Source organism: Camelus dromedarius, chromosome 12 (assembly GCF_036321535.1).
Source record: "Camelus dromedarius isolate mCamDro1 chromosome 12, mCamDro1.pat, whole genome shotgun sequence".
Classification (NCBI taxonomy): domain Eukaryota; kingdom Metazoa; phylum Chordata; class Mammalia; order Artiodactyla; family Camelidae; genus Camelus; species Camelus dromedarius.
Genome location: NC_087447.1, coordinates 43,769,129 through 43,775,150, shown reverse-complemented (window position 1 = coordinate 43,775,150; position 6,022 = coordinate 43,769,129). Strand labels below are relative to the sequence as shown.

The window sequence follows — 6,022 nt, the reverse complement described above, 5'->3', positions numbered from 1 at the left end:
TTTTAAAAAAGTAATTGTATAGTTCTAAAGAACAGACTAGCATAGGGGGGTGGCTGTGGGTCCTCTAGGGGGTTAACGTGGGATTTGGAAACACCCATGAACTCGTGTGAACTGTGGCAGCCTCCTCTTCAAAAGCCTCTGTGCTGCTATTTTAAGGAAGTGAAAGAGGACTAGAGTGTCCTGTTGTAACACAACTCTTGTGGGCCCCAGCCTTCCTCTGCTGGCTTTGCCCTTGGTCTGCCTCTGGCCGGGTTCCTGCAGTGACCAGTCTCATATTTGCTAAAGTGGCTTAAGTTTTGTTCTCATGTACAAGTCTTCTGGGCACACTGGTAATTTCGGGCCACCAGGGTAATATGAAAAAAGATGTGTCTTGTGGAGTTTGTCAAGAGTCCAGCCTATAAGAAACATAGGAAAAAACTGAGGCTAGGGTGGTAGCGGCTCCTGCTAGAGCTGGGGACTATGCCAGAGTCCGTGGTGCTGATGCCATCTGAGGCCCACAGGGATTTTAATCAGCTGAACTGAGCAACCAGTTATTGGAGGCCTAGGCAGGGTAACAACCTAGCAGTACAACCAAAGGGGATTCAGGCCGTTTGCTGGGGGAAGGCATTGGACTAGGTCCCCGGGCCCAGTCTTGCGACTGTTCTAGAATCCATGTGGTCAGACTTCGCCAAAGCTTTTCTTGGGCCTGTTGAACTCCGCCTCGGTGCTGGGCACAGGGTAGTGCTGCTTGTCCTCATCTGTTCACAAGAACGGACTCCACTTGCCTCTAATTGGAGCCGACCACTAGAGGGCCCTCCACCCCAGGTCGCCGGGTTCAAGCGCGCCCAGACCGTAGGGTGACTCCCAAACTGGGGGCGCTCAGGCCAACCTCATTTGGACAGGATCGCAGGGGCCCGGGAAGTCCGCACATCCAAACGGTTGCTGCGCTCTGCGCGCGCGTGTGTGTGTGTCTGTGTGTGTCTGTGTCTGTGTGTGTCTGTGTCTGTGTGTCTGTGTGTTGGGGGGCTCTAAAACGTTTTTTCTACAGCTTCTCTCTGCAATTCTACACACAAGTTCCCGGTCGGCTTGCTCTCATTCCCTACGGCCAGGGAGCGGTGCTGAAGGGCCGGAGAAGCCTAGGGGCTGAGAAGCTGGGAACAGCCCCCGGCGTCTCCCCCGGGGCGAGAAGGGTGCTGGAGTGGGTGGTGACAGGGGAGGGGCGGGGCTCTGGGAGGGCGGGGCTTCCCGAGATAGGCGGGGCTTGGGGACGCCGAGCTCGGCCTACGGGGCGGGGATTAGCAGGTTCGAAGGGGCGGGGTTGACGAGGCGGGTCCCTGGGGAACTGGAACCCTGCGCGGCCTGGTCCCTGAGGGCCGCAACTGAACCTGAGAGGGAGGGGGCGTGGCAGAGGGGCGGGCCCGGGAAGAAGGTGGGGCGGTGAGGGAACCGGCGCTCCGGGACGAGTCTCCCGCGGGTCCCCGCCCCCGTCACGTGGGCTCCAGGCCCGGCCGCTGCCGGTCGGTTCGCTGGTTGGTCGGTCAGTTGGTCGGTGGGTCAGTGGCCTGCAGCTTGGTTCTTGGCTCTCATGTTCTGAGGTGGGAGCGACACGGGAAAGGCCCGCACACCTGAGCTGCCCGGAGAGAAGCCCCGCACCCAGGTCAGTGGGCGGTCCCCACGCCCCCAGGTCCGCGGCGCGGTCGGGACTAGGAGCTCCCGCAGGGGCATTGCCTGGGGAACCGAGAGCCCCCAGCTCCAAGAACCGCTTGGGGCGTGGGGAGGGGCACAGTTCCTATATCAGCCCCAGAGCGTGTCGCAGGCGCGGGGACGGAACCTCCTCCCCTTCTCTGGCCAGAAAACTGGGAGGAGGGTATAACTCTTGTAAATTTGCTCCAAGTCTCCACCCAGTTCTGCCCGGGGTCTACGGACAGTCCGCGCTCCTACAGGTGTCAGGATGGCTCTGGAGATGCGCATGGTGGCCGTTCACCTCAGTTATGTGTGGTATGTCAGAACTCTGCTCAGTCAGCTTGAGCAGCGGCGTAGTCTAAAGAGACAGAGAGCCCAAGGTGGTCGGGAAGCTTACGGTCGATTTGCCCAAGCAAATCGGTGTTCGGTAGAGCGCGTGTCCAGCTGCAACGCCTTGGCTGAGACCAGCTCAATACCGTAATTGCAGAAGTGCAACATGCCTTTCCAAATCTCAAGTCACTGCGTCCCAGTAGACTGCAAGGTGGGGATAGTCCTATTTGAACGTGGGCCCCTCTCCCTCCTGATACCCCCTACTCCAGACCTGCAGTTGTTTTTCAGATGCAAATAAGATATGTTTAAAGACCAGAACTTCCAAACTTTAAGATCAAAACAGGCATTCTAGCCAGCATTTAATCCTCTTAAAAAACAAATCCAGAGTATTATATTTTTACTTTTAGAGCAGCTGGATATTTGGTATAGCTCAGTCTCTTTTTTCCATGTTTTGGTTTACTTCCTGTCTTTTTCATCTCTCCTCCCTCTCCCAGTTCCTTAATTATCTAAAGTATTCCCAAATTTTTTGTTGCATTCTGTTAAGTTAAATGCCCAACTACAGAAAGGTAGTTGGCTGTACACAAAATTCATCTTCAGCACATTCAGTCTATTATTTGTACTATATGAAAAACACAAAATATGATTTGATTTGGAGATTATTTCTCTTTGGGGCTTGAGAGGCAGCCCATTTTATGTAATCTGCTTAAATTAATATTTAAGTGACTTTGAAGTGGTAGATGGGGGAGTTTGGTAAACTTTTCACTTAGTGCCTTCATAATTTTTTTTAAACATCTTTTTTTAAGGGATTTTACTGATTGCATTTGGTTGTTGTTTTGTTTGCTTTTCTGGAGGGAGCTAATTAGGTTTATTTATTTATTTTATTTTTTTTTAAATGGAGGTACAGGCAATTGAACTCAGGACCTCGAGCATGCTAAGCACACACCCTACCACTGAGCTATACCCTCCCCCATCCATAATTTTATTTAATACATTATTGTTATTATTACTTTGAGATTTGATGGTGTGCCAGTTATTAGCTTACTGCTATTGCAGAGACAAATATGGTCTCTACTGGGGTAGCTACGGCAGGTGCACTGACTTTAATAAGACTAAGTGGAATGAGATAAATGCTATAAAGGAGGTAAGAGCAAAGAGTTGTGGGAATTTGTCTTTCATCTGAGCAGGGAAAATCTGGGTTAACTTCAAGAAGCGGATGGGTGTGTGATGGACCTCAAAGGACTTCTCCTGGGTTTCTCCAGGCAGAGGTGGGCAGAGCGTGACCTGGGCTATGAGAGCTTTGTAGGCAGGCAAGCACTGGGTAGCTGTGAGAAGTGGCAAGTGGCCCAGCTTGGCTCCTGTGGCGAGTGGTAGACAGTAAAGCTGGTGAGAAGAAACCTGGCTCCAGCGGGCCAAGAAGGCCAGGTGGGAGAAGTCTGGACTTTGAAAGCATGGGAACCAGTAATGGTTTTTAAGCAGAAGATTGATTGATGGTTCTGTGAATTTAAAGTCAGGAACCTTGGCCCTTGACCCTCCCAACCTCTCAACCCCTAGCCCGATGGAGAAAATCCAGTAAATATTTGTAGAATGAGTGGTCTGGCAACAGTGTAGAGCGGTGCTTCTCAACCTTTAACAAACTTAAGAATCACCTGGGGCATCTTGTTCAAATGCAGATTCTGATTCCCAGGTCAAGTGTGGGACCTGACCTTCTGCATTTCTTACAAGTCCTCAGTGGTACAGTCCCTTTGAGGATTAAGAAAAGTAGTTTGCAAATCTGTCTGTGCCTCAGAATCGCCTGGGGAGCTTTTAAACTACTCCAATTAAGTAGGTCTAGCATGTTTTTAACCAATTTCCCCTGGGTTCTGATGAAAATCAGGTGGGAACTGGTGGGGTGGACTCTGGCCGGGCTACGGGAAGCAGTGACCAGCTGGAAAAGACACTGGGGGTGTAGAGGCTCATTAGGACCTGCACGATCAATTAAGATAGAAGTGGTGAGGGCGGGTATTGGACCCTAGAGAGTGGGACAGGTGGATGAGACTAGAGAGAATCCATGGACTGGGGTGCCAGGCTGAAAAGTGAGGAGGAAGAAACGATCCTGAAAGAATTGAGCTTTGGACAAGGAATGTCATGCCCTTGAGACTGTCACATTTGCGGTAATATTTGGAAGTTGTTTTTTAGTCGGCCATCAAGAAATTTTCTTCCTGATATATAGATCTGTTCGTGACCCTTTCCTGCTTAAAATCCTCTGGTGGATCTCCTTTTGTAAAATATGAGAACGAAGAGCTAATAAGAATACCACCGTTCAGGCATTTAAACATTTATGAAGTTCCCAGACTGCACACCTTTATTCAAGAGGTGACACTCGAGGGAAAAAAAAATGTGACACCGTCACCGCTTGGTGTGGGCACAACTAGGCTGAAACTCTTGGCAGCTTTGTGTTCTCCTGAGTCACTATCTTTCCTGCTTCCTCCTTCCTCAGAGCAGTTCCACTTTATGTTTCCTGGCATCATTCTTTGATTTCAACACTTGATGACACCTGTGTGTCTCAGTTTTTGCAGAATCTACAGCTCGTCTCAGGAAGGTAGGCTTATAGACTCTGAAAGCCAGGTCTTGGCGTCTTCACATTCTTATCTCTCCCACCCTCAGTAAACAACCTTCTCGGAGATGCTGTCTTCTAGCAGTCTGTTTACTTTTAGACCCAGATTCCTCAAGGCTTTGTGAGTTCCAGGGAGCTGCTAACTCTGAGCTTTCTCTTGGGAAATGTATGATTTCTATTTGGTGCTCCTTGATAATTCTTACTTTCATTTCCTCTCTCTGTCACGTACACATTCAGGCACACTGAGAACTGAGCGTTCACTGTGCATGATGCTTTTAATCACTGAGTTCCATGCTGAATTGTAATCTTGGCTTCTGTAACACATCTGTGGATGGAAGGTGTAGACAAGATGGGATAGGCTTTGCCTCTCTGAAGGGATAATGTATGGTATCCTTGTTTGGCATTCAAGGCTCCACAGAGGCTGGCAATAATTTGACTCACCAGCTGCATCTCCACTGTTCCCCAAATGGAGTAGCTTACAAGTTTCTATCCTTTGTGCATCTCTGCCTTTGCATACACTATTTCCTCTTCCTGGGAAGCCCTTTTGTGTCTGCTCCGCAAGATGAATGAATTCTTATTAATCCTTCAGGATGCAGATCAAAGTCTTGAAACACCTCTCCTCCCCTCACCCCCAAGTCATTTTTCCTCTTCTCTAAATTGTCTAGCATCCAATATCGATCTCTGCTATGGTACTTAGAGGCTTTATTTGCATGTCTCTGGCCACACCCCCTTCAGACTCTGAGCTGCCCTGGGGCGGCATCAGCCCTATGTTCAGCCCTATACTTAACAGATGTCCAGGAAGAGTCTGTGGCAGACATGGCCTTGAGCTAGCTGGTTTTGCAGTGTCGGCCTCAGTAAAAGGGGAAAAGGGGCGGGTGGTTTTATGTGGCAGGGGTGGTGTGGGACGGAGGGAGTTGGAGGGGTGGGGGGAGATGAGGAAAGGAACAAGAGCAGAACCTGAAAGACTAGGACAAGCCTGATGAGTGGTCCACAGGTGGCTAGAGTCATAGGGTGGAGTGGGGAGGGGGATCCTGGGAGGAGTGAGACTCGAGCCTCTGGCTGGGGAGAGTTCCTGGAAGGTCTTGAAAGTTGAAGTTAAAGAATGTACGTGTAATTCAGATGCCTTTGAAGGTCTTGGAGTCTAGAAGAGACAAGGTGAAAGCTGTGCTTTCAGGAGGATTCAAGACTGAGAAGGGCTGGTTGGAGGGACAGGGAGGAACTTCTTACAGGAATGTGCTGTTGGACTAACCCATTGAGATAGATTAGGACCTAAATCAAGGCAATGGCTATAGGGATGGACGGAGGAAAGGGAGGTGAATGAGCTTGCCAAGAAATCCTGCAGGATTTGGTGACTGACGGGACGTGAGGGAGAGAGAAAAGAGTCAAATTAGACACTGACATTTTGTGCTGGTTTGCTGGGAGAAGAATGAAGCAATT

At 49.9% G+C, this 6,022-nt stretch overlaps 1 protein-coding gene across 4 annotated transcripts in view; it reads left to right on the top strand.

Annotated features, from left to right (window-relative positions):
* Window positions 1-1,467: 1,467 nt before the first annotated feature.
* PPFIBP2 (PPFIA binding protein 2) overlaps window positions 1,468-6,022 on the top strand; it is a 144,681-nt gene continuing 140,126 nt past the window's right edge. For 2 of the 4 annotated variants that reach the window (XM_064492606.1, XM_064492605.1), the window contains exon 1: window positions 1,468-1,636. The gene's annotated coding sequence lies outside the window, so the exon portion shown is untranslated. The remainder of the gene's footprint in view (window positions 1,637-6,022) is intronic. The other 2 variants (XM_064492609.1, XM_031460122.2) reach the window with 1 other exon arrangement.